The sequence below is a fragment of the Mya arenaria genome, chromosome 5 (genome assembly GCF_026914265.1).
Source record: "Mya arenaria isolate MELC-2E11 chromosome 5, ASM2691426v1".
NCBI classification, from domain to species: Eukaryota; Metazoa; Mollusca; class Bivalvia; order Myida; family Myidae; genus Mya; species Mya arenaria.
The window spans coordinates 64605224-64620649 of record NC_069126.1 but is presented as its reverse complement, the minus strand read 5'-3'; the positions used below and the strand labels follow the sequence as shown (position 1 = coordinate 64620649).

The window sequence follows — 15426 nt, the reverse complement described above, 5'->3', positions numbered from 1 at the left end:
CGTAACAGAGAAAACATTAGCTATGAATAGCTATTGACCGACTACATATATATATATATATATATATATATATATATATATATATATATATATATATATATATATATATATATACAAGCATATATCTATATAACTTATTTAAGTATTAAAGAGATTGTTTGATGCAAACACACATTAAAAACACTTCCAAAAAGGTAATATATAACGTGTTGCTGAAGTTCTTTAGCTTATATTCTGAGAGTCAAACAACTTGTTCAAATGAAGTATAAAATTGGCAAGAAGCAGCTTGCCAGTGAAACCAGCCAATAGATACCCGACTGAATGATCAGCACCAACATAATATGGGGCTTATGCACCAGTCAATTGTAACTACGCCCCCCCCCCCTTCCAAGGTCCAGGGGTCTGCAGGGGAAATTGGCCGTGTTCTTACCTTCCAGGTGGCCAGGTGAATGTGGTGTCTTTGCACCAAAAATAGCAGGAAATGGGCCTTATGTGGGGTGCGGGGGCATTTGGCGGGGATTTTTCCAGCAGATTGATTCTGCAGGGTGGGGATTTTACTAGGGGGGGGGGGGGGCGTGGTTACAATTGTCTAGTGCATTATCAGTTGCTCATTGATATCCACCATGACTTCTTACAATTCACTCTATTATCAACAGTAGTGCACTGCTTGGAGAGCAGAATCTGGTGGGAAGCAGTAGCCTGCATTGCCATTTTCGCTTTTCAGTTATATTTTTCCTACAGATTGTTATTGTTATTTCGTAAAATGTGTAATTTTGCATGAAATGTTAAACAAAATATTAAAAGAATCATTCCGAATTTGTGATGGGTGTTTCAACGCTTCAAATACACAAAAAAACGTCATTTTGGTGTTTACGTAGAAAATGCCGGATACCTAATTGAATGCCCATTTTAGCGCCCCAATTTGGAGCCAGCTTTATTCATAAATATTAAAAATAAACAATCGTATCACATAGTGATGAAACAATTATCGAGTACAATGGATGAATCGTCGCTGACAATGCTACGTCGGCGACAATCGATAGAACTTGTCCAAAATCGATGTCGCTAATGTTACTTCCAGTAACTAGTCTACATATTATTTTTTGTTGGCAAATGTCGAGTAAAGGTCTTTTTTTCTTTCCAGTAAATTCTCATTGAGTTCATTATAACAAGGCATGTCACTCTCTTTCACAAATGCCGTGAATGTAAACACTTTAATTCACTTAAAACCGTATAAACTCTCCCAAATTTCTAATTGTTTACATATTTCATAAAACCTTCTTTAATAACCTGTCTCTATGGTGTATTGGGTCCGGTCTTACCTGCAAATACCGGGGGCCCAGGCTTGATGCCTACTGTTTTCGAAACCTTTTTTGGTATTGTTTGTAATTAACTAATTTACTTTTTTGTGAAAGTTTCATGAAATTAAGATATTCCAATAGAAATGTTGAATATTTTATGTTTGTTATACATGTGTATGTATTGATTTTAAATAAGAGTGTCACTGCTGTTTAACCAGTCAAAATACAGACATGTTCTGAAAACAAATACTAAAAACAACAACATCTGAATTGCAATTGACCTTTATAGTAGCAAACATTTCAACCCTCCAAATGTACTAATTGTTTAATGTAACCATACATATTTGATGTAATCAAAACAGGAAATATCATTACAAGCACATGGTATCAGGTTTACTCCCACCTCAGATAGGTATATCTAAAATTTTGGACATGCTGGAAATTCTTTTCTAGCACATCGGATAGACATTTCCGGTGAATTCAGCTGTGCTGGAAAACTCCATCTGGCATCCCCCCATGCCAGATGAGTCACGCGCTGTGACGTAATACTTTCAATTTCTTTTATTTTACATTTAATGTAACCATAATTATGAGATTTCAATAGATGAGTTCCATAACTATTAACTTTACAAAAACACACCTTCAAAACAAAACAAAATAACCCTTAAAAGACGTGATACTGAAGGAACTTCTTGACGTATGCAGTGAATAAATATTAATGCGCGTCATGAGGTCAGCTGACATCATCGCACATGCTGTTTGGTGAAATTTACTGCGCTTTTCTATGCATTTTTCAGAAAAAAAGTGTAATTCAAGGTATGCTAGAAAAAATATCTATCATGTGTGTCCGTTCCGGATCGAAAAATCCGACCCTCGGACACGCTGCGTAGCCGGTAACTCGGCAAGCCTCGTTACCTGGCAACGCAGGTGCCCTCAGGTTGGATTTTTCGATCCAGAACGAAAACACATGACAGATATTATAAATGTTGCCTATGGACAAAGATAAAACGGGCAAAGATAAAACAAAGACCCGTATCAAACTGAAATTGTAATCACACAATTACCTGCCTTGTTGTAGACCGTCATCTGTACCGTCATGGAAACCTTGTCCTGTGGCAATATTTAAAATCCTAATTAATTAATTTCTCGCTTCAAATAGCACCATTAAAAAGTGTTCATGCTCCATTCAAGAAATGATGCTGCACTTTCCTCAGAACTATTTAAAAAAACAATTTGACTATTTACATAATTTGAATCACTGCATGCATGTCCATGACAACCACGATTTATCACATATCTATATGCACATTATTTACACTTTGACTGAAGAGTTCCAGCGTAAAAAATACATTTTAACATTATTTTGTTAAACTGTGGTGGGAGAAGAAGCATCTTCCATAGCCGCTCGTGTAAGATAGGTTTGTCCCAGCCCTCGCGCATGGTGTTCTGCGGAAAAGAGGTTTACTGTTACACCCTACGCTTGGTTGGGGATGAACCTATCTTACACTTTCGGCCATGGAAGATACTTATAATCAGTAAAATATTCAGGCTATCTTGTTATAATTTTATATCACCCTTATGTTTAAAGTGTTAAATCCGAAGCATACATGTATATACAATTGGTTTTTAGTTTGATTATACATGTATACTTTAAGGGAATAAACAACTCGGTTTACAAGAAATGTTAGAAATTAAGATAAAAGATCTAATACAGTATAACTAAAGGTCAAAAATACATGCATGTTTAGATAAGAAAATATCAGATTTTTTCCATGTATTTGAATCTTGACATAAATGAAAGTATAAAACATTAATTGATTATAACGATGATCATTAGTAACAGTTTTGTTGCTTGCATAAAATTTAATTTAATTTGGATATTAATACATTTCAAAGAAACAATATATATAAAAATTATATAAAACAAGTAATGCTTCATAGAGGAAAGAATGCATTGAATTTTGACATTTTTTTCTAAAGAATTGTTTTTTTTTGTTAAATTTCAAAAGGAAAATTAACAAACTCTTTGTATACCTCAATTTTAAGTTTAAAATAGAGACTGAGACTGACTATCTATTGTAACAAAATTTTGATGTTATTGAGTAAGAAAATCATTTAACATTTACACATGAAATTAGTTTGTCCTAAAAATAATGTTCCATTCAATAAATAATAATGACGTAATTTCATGCTATACTTGCTGTATTGTTATTTGTTATCTCATTCCTTGCTGTATTTATGAAATTGCAAAGTATAACTACTGTACTACAGTACCATATTCCTATCGACTGTTTCTGCATGCTTGTCAGAGGGCCCGTACTAAGGGGTAACTTGACATATTGCTATTGACGTGGTGTAATTTGGTAAACACATAAATAAGCAATTTCAGAAATAACGAAATTCAACCAGGTTGGGCCACATACAGTCAAATACAGTCATGTATCTTTTTTCACAAGGCTACACTCAAACATTTCATATTCTCAGCGAGTGTGATATTTAAAAGACAGGGTCAGACTGGTTGTTAGAATCTGTAATTCATTCTGCTCTTTATAATATTTTAAAGAAATACAGTTTCTAGTACAAGTATAATAATTTACAGACTGATTGACTTTTAAAGTTTATAGATACTTAAAACAAGTTTATGACGTCATCCATTGTTCTTTTTGTACTCTATATGGGTTTTGAGACTGCATTCCATACTTTTTTTTCTACTAACTGTCCAATATTTGAAAAATTGACTACCGGTATGCAATATAGGGTAATGGACAGACAGTAGAAATAGTAGTATGGTCTGATTAACATACCTTAGAATCAAGACAATTGCATTTACACATTGTTTTCTTGTGAATGCTATCAAAATCGTTTAAAACTATTTACTTGCAGTACCATCCAAAAATGAGTATAGAGGTATACAGAAGTGAGGTTTCAGAATTTATAGATATAAAAAGCAAATTTATCATGCAGGAGTAAACCGAAGGTGATAGTTGCTCCAGGAAATTAAGTGAGTTTATTGTTGTAAACATTACATAGATGTTGATTTTTAAATGGCCAGATTTAGGTGATATACCAGTTATTTGCTTTATTGGATATGTTACTGAACAGAATAACATATTACCGCTGTAAACACGGGTGTACCATTTATCCATAACCTCAACAAATTAATTTTGAAATCTGACAGACAAGCAAATCCATGATTTAGTTCATCTGTTCTTGCTGTTGTAAGGTTGTAGGAATATTAATCAGGAAATACCTTTGTATGTAAAAGTGCTTTCATTTATTAATACCTCAATCAGTCATCTAAAGTTTTTTTTTATGTATGTAATTTTCATTATTTTACCAGTAATACTTTGTGAAAATATATGTTGTTTCCCAATGAAAAGCATAATATATTATTACAATTTACTGATAGAGCACCCAACCCAAATGTTTCTAAACCTCTATTTCCCTTACAGCAGGAGTAACATAATCGCACAATTTTAGTTTTGCTATAATTTGTGTTATGTTTTATGTGATAATGTCAAGAGTTTTTTGGACATAGAAAGGAAATTATAAACTTCATTTTATTTAGTAAAATTGAGATTAACTAAGACATTTCATAGTCACTTGGTGAGAATGAAATTTCTGCTTTGGTTTCATATATGACCTGTAAAATATTTATTTTAGTAACATTTAACCTAAAAGTATTTATTTCATTCTTCAGATTTATCAAAGGAGCCATTCATATAAATCCTTCATGTAGTAAAAGTAACTAAACATTAATGCAGTTTAACAATGTCAGACAATCTGAAAAAGATTTTTTACAGGTCATATGACACCAAAAGGAGTCGATGCCCATCAAGTGACTGTGATAAATTAGGCTTGATGAAATAAGCTGCCTAAGTCTGTTACTCTTAAAAATATTTGAGAAAATAGGGCCATCTGAGGCTGCAGATTATGTGCATAAAAACCCATATCCTATTGTATAATTTCAGTTACACACCACCTATGTAGAGGAGAATACAGTTAAGCTGTAGCTGATTGATCACAAGCTTTCCACTCTGACAGCCATCTAGACAATGAGTACTAAGTGTCAAGTGAAATCGGTATGTTATGTCAATGACTATACAATTCTGATCATCGAAATTAGAGAATTTAAAAAAGCTTCCAGAATGGGGAAAAAACAGTTATTTAGCACGCATGTTTCTCAAAAAAATAAGTGCTCATTGTGTCTTATTGATATCTGTACATGTACATCCAATAACACTAGTGCAACTAAACTACTGTTTTGTGAAATACAAAGCAAACGTTTGGTACAAGTAGTATCAATGTTAGACCTACAACATTACTTCTCCCTTTATCACTGACACAATTATTAACTTTTATTAGAGTCACTTATTATTATCAAACTTTATTATATCCCTTGCAGAGGCTCATAGTGATTCATAAGTGAAGTCAAGGTTTCACTGCTTCATTTGGATGCTTTGCTTTTTTTTAATTTTATCCTTCTCTAAATTATTAATCAATTGTCCGTGTTTACAATGCACAATTTCAAAAACATCATTTTTGTAATGTTGTTAACTTGTTACATAAGCATACAAATTGGAGCATTTTTCATAAACAATGTAATTAGCTGCCATTTTTTTAAAGTTTCATGCATATAAAGCTACTGCTAAAAATGTTTTGTTTTTGTCTTCTCATCTCCCTAGATCATCATCACACTTGATGAACATTTCCCATGTTTCCACGAGGCCAAGTGCATTGAAGTCTTAAGTGGTAACAAAACCCCAATAGAATGAACAGCATAAGAGTGATGTCAGTGTCTGAGCTGAAGCAACTGTAGACACACATTCTAGTGATAAAGAAAGGTTTGTCAAAGGATATGCATGCATCTTACACTCTGAAACTAGCAGATCCTGATCATATTGCCTTCAATGAAATATCTGATGGAAAAGAAACATTTGACAGGTCATGTGAAGGTATTTTATTGTAAGGGTATTATCATTTTCTAACGTCATATATGCCATAATTCTGGAAGGGTTCCTGGCAACTTTTGCTCTGAAAACAGGGGGAATTTTATTGTTTATCAATAATTAGTGTTATGGGAGCATTTAAAGGTGTGCTCTTATTTTAAAAAAACACTAATGAGATATATGCTGTTCAGAAATGTATCGTACAATATAGATATTTTGGGGTAATTCACAACCAACATGTATCGTATAACATATCTATTTTTAGCTCGACTATTCGAAGAATAAGGAGAGCTATACTACTCACCTTGGCGTCGGCGTTGGTGTCACACCTTGGTTAAGGTTTTGCGTGCTAGCACACAAAGGTTATATCTTAGCAACTACTTGAGGTATTGCAATGAGTCTTCATACAATGGTACTCAACCATCCAGCCTACTTAATTTACCTAGTTAAATAGCTCTAGTTTGCATTTAATGCAAATAATTGCCCTTTATTATTCGACATAGAAATTCTGGTTAAGGTTTTGCATGTAACCACATTTCAGTCAATATCTCAGCAAATATATAATGTATTGCATTGAAACTTTACTCACATGCTCCCAACCATTTAACCTTCTTAGTTAATCAAGTAAGATAACTCTTTCTTTAAAATGATATAATTTTTTACCCTTTATTATGCGACTTAGAAATTCTGGTTAAGGTCTTGCATGCTAGCACACAAAGGATAATATCTCAGCAACTACTTGATGTATTGCATTGAGACTTTATACAATGGTATTCAACCACCTTACCTACTTAAATAACCAAGTTAGATAACTGTGTTTTGCAAATAATGGCCCTTTATTATTAGACATTTATGTTAATATCTCAGCACATCATGTATTGCATTTAAATCTAATCTAACAGTGATCCATGCATGTTTCGCCAAAACTTTTTAATCCTTACACTGAAAAGCGGCGGAATAGTCGAGTGCGCTATCTCTGTGACATATATGTATTATATTCGATCTAACCACCAATTACATGTCTGTTTGTTAAACTTCAAAGTAATGTTTTAGGACTTAAGGTATAGGACTGTAACCTTAAAAATTAGCTGCTATTTTTCTAAAGATGTTTATGTCTTCAACATATTTTCAGGGGTTTTATAGTAATATTTTATTTCTCAGTAATAGCTTTGCAATAATCCTGTTCGAAATTATTTTTCATTTTATTTTTAGAGCAGCATGGGGGATTTTTATGCTTATAGTATGATTGATTTTAACTCCAAAATTTAACATATTGTCGTAGCCCTGTTGTTTTTTACCTCAGCCTTGGGTAAAAAATTATTAAATATAATGCTGCTTACAATTGAACTTGAATTCAACAAAGCCATAATCATTCAAAGCTTTTAAACTTTAAAATTCTTTGTTCATTTGTTGTTTAAGTAGTATTGATATTAAACCCTTGCTGAAGTATGTCTTCACTTTTGCCTGCAAATATTGTTGAAGTATTTGGACATATACAACAATGACCAAAGCAGTATCATATGATTCTGGTTTTAATTCAGTTGGGTTTTACCCTTTTGGCCTAGCATAAGCAGTACTGTTGTTTTATTCTTATTTCATGTTTCAGGTGATATCCGTTAAAGATCCATTGATGTTGATGAAGTACTTTTGATGGGTATTGGTCTGTTGTTACATTTGGATAAGTGGACAGGTATTCTTTTCAATTCTTGAAACTTGCTTAGTTAGTCTAGCAGTGTGGTTTCATTGCGATAATGTAATTTGGAAAGTAGTCTTGAGGAATAATTATCCATTTTGTGACACTTCTCAGTCAGAGTTCATGCAGATTGTGATGTAGTTCACACTTTTGGTTCTTCTAAACTTTGCTTGCAGTATTGTGATGGTTCTCTCCTGAACATCCACTCTTTGTGCTACCTGGAATAGAAAATGAAATTGGATTATTTAATCTAAAGATATTTCAGCAAATCTTTACCTCTTATTGTTTATAACATGTACAGTGAGCTAAAATTTACCTTGAAATGGGAAATTCATGTCAGCACTATACGGTCTGCGATTTTTTTATAATGGACCCATTTAATGGTTTGGAATGGTGACTTAAAATTGGCTTTAAAATTTTATTTGTATAAGTAATTTGCAACGTAACCTACCTTGGTTTTAGCTTTTCTGCTTCAGAGTACAATTAATAGCTAAAGGATTTCACAAAATTAGTTAGTAGATATTGATGTTGTTCTAAAATAACCACATCAAAAAGATTACAATTATTCAATTGAAAACAAAGAAATGGCAGCGATATTAAAACTGAGTACTGAATAAGTGTTGGAACAATGTTCGTGTATAAAGCCACATTAAATAAGGACAAACGGACTGGAAACAAGAGGCTGATAGCAATGTCATATGAAATCAATTCTAAAACATTTTTGTCAATTTTTTGCCATTAGTAAATTAGCTAAAAGTAAGCAATCAGTGGGTGTTAAAATTCATGAGCAGTATATCAGTGAAGAAAGTATTGATTACATAATTGTCTGTTGTACACAAAATAATTAATATGAGTCCTGATCAAACTACTTTGCAGGCTATACTATTGTTGAAGGAAAACTATATCTTCATCATAAAGTTTTAAACGTTAGATGATTTAGTGCCAATCTAATCACAGTGCAATACTTATCAGTGTGTGTATACCACATGATAAATTACGTCATATATGCTACGTCCGAAGGCAACATTTTGTTTAAAATGAAGACTTAAAGCAAAGATAACTTTTCTTTTACTACACCAATTTAAATGAAACCAAGGGCAGTCTATGCCGCTTAAATAGCCCTGCCTTCCTTTTATAACTGAAGTTTGATAAGGTGTTTAGTTTCATCTAACACTTCGACAAACAGGTTTCCAAAATAATGTTTTGACAGTGCTCCGTCAGACGGCCGTATTGTGAAAAAGTTTGTCGGAAGTATTTTAACTAAACTCTCAATTGAACTCTGGTAAAAGACAGAAGGAGGTGCTCCTTAAACGGTGTAGACTGCGCTATGTTTCATTTAAATGGTGAATAAATATGAAAGTTATCTTTGTCTTTGTTTAAAGTCTTCATCTGAAGCAAAATATTGCCTTCCAGTGTAACATTTATGACACAGTTTATCATGTGGTATACACACACTGATTATGTAGATGATAGTGTCACATATAATATTGAACCAGTGAGCCTGATTTAAATTGTTTTATTATTGGTATAAGGTTTTTGGTGGTTTGTACAGATTCACCAATGATGTTTACCTGCTTAATGATGTGACATTGGCTTTCAAGGTTTATGAAGAACTACAATGAATTGTCACTCTTTATTCTTTTAAGTGTAAGATTACAGCAAATTTCGCATTGTGAACACCAAAAGCAACATATTTACTTGGTTCACTTGTGATATATAGGATTTGGCAGTCTATCTGTGAAATATATTGCCATCTCTCACTGAAACAAACAATTACCCTGTATTTATATCATTAACGGTTATGCCATCATGCATTAACACCATTTTAGTTTTTTAAACATAACTGTTGTTGAAAGTATGCAAACTAAACGTTTAACTTGTTAAATTTTATTGATTTTAAGCTTAAATTTAAAAAAATTAAATTAAATGCTCACTTTTATTAATTTAAAGAAACTTCTTTCATGAACTCTGCATTGCATAAGCAGTCATGTAATATCCTCTTTGATATAACCTTACATAATGTTATTCACAATTTAACTGGACAATTTGTTTGAATAATTGCATTGTAATCCACCTTCAGTATGCCATGATGAGACAGTCATCCACCTGCAGTCTGCCATGAGATGGTCGTCCACCTGCAGTCTGCCATGAGATGACCATCCACCTGCAGTCTGCCACGAGATGGTTGTTCACCTGCAGTATGCCATGAGATGGCTATCCACCTGCAGTCTTCCATGAGATGGCCATCCACCTGCAGTCTGCCATGATATGGTCATGCACATGCAGTCTGCCATGAGATGGACATCCACCAGCAGTCTGCCATGAGATGGGCATCCACCTGTATTCTTATCAGATGGTCAGCCACCTGTACTCTGCCATAAGATGCTCATCCACCTGCAGCCTTGTATGAGATGGTCATCAACCTGCAGACTGCCATGAGATGGTCATGCTAGCTCTTTGAAAATTAGCTATTGACTCATATCAGTGTACAAGTTACATAAAACCTGACCTGGTCCATGGCCTTAGATGCATCAGAGACTTTTTTTGGAGACCTTGATGATTCCTTAGGCTTGTATTAATTCGATTTTGCTATACATTCTTTATGTTTTTAAATCATTGATTGAAATTTTAAGAAGTTTGATACAAGAAGCCTGTAAGATGGTACAGTTTATTTTGAAGTGATATGGTCATTGATTTTTCATTGGGAAGATACAAAAGTATGGGAGTAAACTGTCACTGGTTAAGATGCTTTCATGTATAATTTTCATATGTAACAGCTTTCTTAAGTACAACTGTTTGGAATAAGAAATCTGTGCTGGTCAACAAGTTAGTATTGTCTTGAATTAAATGTATATTTAAATAGGGTTTTTTTCTAGTCAAATTTTGCTATGGATCAAATAAGGCTACTACTTATATCCCCTCATATGCTGTTCAACTGTGAAGAAATCATAAACTTGTAATATGGATACAGATACAAATACAATTCTTATTTTTGCATTCAAAACAAATTATTACAAAACATTTTTTTGACGAAATTAACCAATTATGTTGATCAAGTTCATTAAGATAGCAATGGACATAATTCCCGTAAGAAATTAAACAATAATTACTAAGTATAAAACTCCAATATCATCTTTGTTTTTGTCTTGTTTTTATCTGACTATTTCCAGAATTTTTTATTTGTTGTATCATGAACTTTTCATATTTACATTGGCATCATTTTAAAAGTTGTTTAATGGGTACAACATTTTACATATGAACCCATGAAATGTTGTATTGATAATGTATTAGACAGTATATAAGTTATACAATAATAAAATATGATATTAAGCAATATTTGAGTAGTTAAATTTATACCATAGTGCCACCATGTTTTCATACAGACTTTTATACTAGATTGTAAAAAAATCACATTCTTCAAATAATGTCATTGATAATTATATTCTTTTTATATACAACTAGCTTTATTACTTGATGTGACATCCTAAATGAATAGTATTTGATATGTGCATGTAATATAGCGACATTGTATGTATTTAGTCATTAGAATAATCATAGTTATGATATAAATAAAATATCAAATATATATGTGGTCATTCAATTTGATGTTTTCGAAAAAAGTCATACTAATGAATTTAATTTGTATGGTAAGGTACTTAGCATTCTGTTTCTTGAATGTTTATCATTGAATGATTGTCGTTTGCAGACATTATGTTATGGAGGAAGATGAATCAGAATAAATTGTAATGCTTTAGTTGAGTTCATGAAACGATGGAACAAAATTTATTTGTAAAACAGTTATGTTTATTATTTTGAGTTTGAATGTTCTCTTCCGAATCATACATTTGTATCTTATTTCATAATTATGTTATCACTAAAATATAATGGCCATGGGCTGTGTGTTTTGTGAATAAATTTTGAATCTATTTCATTAGTTGCCATACACCATATTTGCTTAGAATACAGCCAACATTTGCAGCCAATGAAATTGCAGATAGCATTAATTAGTAATTTCACCCTTTACAGGTGTTTAAAGGCCCGCCTTCTGCCACTCATCCAATACACAATGCGTTGACAATTTGTTAACCAGAGGTAGTATTCTTAGATGATATGAAGTAGTATTTTACTTCGCCCATTCTTAATTATTAAAATGTTACTTTATGTCACAGTTGCCCGTCTCAACTATTGCTCGTATGGACAAAAGAAACGAATAAAAACAATTAAAACTGACAAGTCAGCAGGGACATTCCGTTTTATCAAGAACATTTGTTTACTCTATGGCGGATTTTACTCTCGTGGTTTTTTTTTCCGGAATTTTTGAATTCCAAAATGTATGTGAATTTGTTATTCAAATTCCCAAAATACCTATTTTAGACATATTTCACCGTATTTTTTTAATAAACTGGATACAATTTAATATGCGAAATATTAGCTTCTAACTTGATGGACATATTTGTTTTTGCAGATAAAATCATTTATTAAGATGTATTTTAATGAAGAGACAATAAGGTTGAAAAAAAATAAGACTCCGAACTTTATGCTAAAACTGTTGACTGCTACACATTTTATGAGGATATTCTATATTCATATTTAATGATAAACAATCCTCGATCAACACAAACAAAATAAAAATAAAAGTTCTTCCATGAATTATTGTAAATGAAATACGTAAATGATGGATAACATTTTCAGCAGTTTAGCCAAACATAGATTTCATTTCATGACCTAAAGTCCGGATCGTGATTTATAGGAGTTAAAAATGCGGTACCCTGAAATTACAAGAGCAGTATGCAAAAATACATTTTTTCATACTTTCCAAAGCTGACACAATTACTCATATTTAAAGACACATGGATTAACTATTATTATTATTATGAAGAAAAATATTAATTGAAACATAAAAAAGGCTATTTTATGTGAAATCTACCGAGCTCTTGCTCTTTCAAGTTAGCATTGCAGAACTGACTGCGATATATCGAGCGATTCTTTTCGAGCAGGTTCGAACCCAGAAACAGAGGAGAGCCATTGCTCGACATGTCTAAGTGTCCTCTGCAAGCATGTTATACTTCTGCATAATTCTTAATTAATTAATTACTAGAAAAAAATATTACCATGCAAGTCTGGCTTTTTCTGTCAATCATGACCTGGATTCGAACGCGTTGATGGACTAACTCAGCATGATCCGGGAATAAATCAAGATTGTTCAACACATCATTCTAAAGGTCTTGTAAAAACCCAACCACTTGCAACATATTTGGATTTTTTATCTGTTAAGGTGGCCGATCAAGGTAAAATTGATAGAATGGGACTTTCGAGATCTGCTGATCCGAGCAAATCCCATCATACAAAAACACGACAGTCACTTTCTATGGAAGCGACTGACACGTAGTCCACCTTAAATCACGAGTGTCTGTCCGTCCGCAACTTTTGAGACCAATATCGCCTTATTTGGATGATAAATAATTTAATAGTGAATAAATTTCAAATTAAGCCGAACTCAAGGCTTATGACAAGTGCATGCGCTTGGATGGTGGTGCAAAAGAAAAAAAAACCCGAGCTCAAAACTTTTCAAAATTGGTCAGGGTCACGGATCGGGGCAAGATCAGAAAAAATGACCTTTAAACATGTTCATAGCGTATTCGCACTCCATTGACTGCTTATTTTCTAATATCGCAGAGTCCGTTAAATTAAGTTGTCCCATGCATACTTTATATAAGGAACTAAACAACATTGCGGTTTAACGACGATTTAAGGTGAAGGTCATCGAGACCAACCGCCCTACCAAATTTCAAAAATATGTAATGTTATTTGATTTCCCCGTTCTGGAGCTGGGTAGAATACAACCGCAAACGTTAGCGACTTTGCACATGCCGCACAACCTGCCCCGACTTCGACCGATAGTCAAAACTCTAAATAATTTAATCAAATGGCTTCTTTAAGTATTTTCTTGTAGCAATAACATTTCAGTACAAATCATGTCTGTTTTATTGCCGTACCAGTGTTCGTTCATCTGAGCGTATGGAAATACATTCGCGAAACGGCACTTTTCATATGTTCCGTCTTCCTCGCCATATTTTTTAAATTGACACTGTTATTCAAAATCAATAAAAAATATTTATTACTTATAACAAGATTGTAAATGTGTATTTAAAAGCAGAAAGCGCATAAAATATTAAATGATTGGTGAATACTTAAAGATTTACTGTGGTCTACTTTAGTCTTATAAGGTAGAAATACCGTGTCTTTATGCTTATTGCTTTCAAATTAAACTCGGTATCCTTAATAAACACATTGTTTTCGACATTTCTTCATCCTTTTTGGAATATTAAAACAATATTATGAATTATGGTTAATCTTATTTGAGAGTAAGAGTGCATCTTTAAAGATGTCTTATTGCGGTTCGTTTTATTAAACAGTTTTAGTAGATTAGAATGTATATCTTCCTTTTATATTTACGTTGACCATTAATATATACCATAATTTATTCAGCTGAACCCCGTTGACTCGAACTCCTCGTTGGCTCGAACTGGATGTAAAGGACGGATTTATTAATACTAAATGTAAGCATTCCCGCTTATCTCGATGTATTTTCGCCGTTTCCTGGGAGTTAAAGCCAACGAGGTTGGACTGGATGCGTTCTTTCATACAAACACACTTCCAGAGCTCATCATTTAATATTGTTTGTCTACAATTTTTGGTGAACCGGCGCATAGACCTTCGCCAAGACTATGTGATTATTTTTCATATTGTGAAAAGTTGACGACGACAACACACGCTATGCACAATATATATGTTTCTGGTATATTTTCTTATTAAAGGATGTAAATAGGAAAATACGTAGTTCAAAGTTGGTATTTATTTTTCAAATAGTAAAAATATACTCACAAAAAGAAATATAGTGACATCGAGAATACTGTCAATATATCCAACGTTTATAATTCACAAACAACTTTCATAGTAATTGACATTTTTCAAAAAGTTGCAAATCATACAAGTACAATGATATTTTGTTATATTTTGATAATGAACTTGTTTTCATTTTTGGCCTCCTCCATCCCCTTACAGCCAACCCTTTCCTCCTTTATAAAGTAATTAATACAGTGCCACACACAAGTCCCTTTACACTCACATGTGGTTTGACAGGACATATATCTTTTTTAACATTGTATCTGAATAAAACACTACTGATTATAATTATGTTATGACTATGTCTACATGTTAAAGCAAGTAAAACACTCTTCTACTTAATTAAAACAAATAGATCATTGACATTTAGAACATTTTTTGTACCTCACCTTTAATGCTGCTCTCTCACAGAATGACATTTTTGACTGTTTTTCTATGTCTATGAATCAGCTAACTCACAATATAACATATCAGAATTGATTGAAAAACGCATTATAAAACGCTTTTAGCAATAAAACATACATTTTCAAATGTAAATTTGAAAAACTGCAAAATCTTATACCACTGGTTTCAAGAG

At 32.7% G+C, this 15426-nt stretch overlaps 1 long non-coding RNA gene across 1 annotated transcript; it reads left to right on the top strand.

Annotated features, from left to right (window-relative positions):
- The first annotated feature begins 5342 nt into the window (after positions 1-5342).
- LOC128235243 (uncharacterized) lies at positions 5343-10151 on the top strand. The gene is made up of 4 exons (XR_008261162.1): positions 5343-5383; positions 5987-6145; positions 7857-7940; positions 10024-10151. It is a non-coding gene; the product is annotated as an uncharacterized LOC128235243 (long non-coding RNA).
- Positions 10152-15426: the final 5275 nt, after the last annotated feature.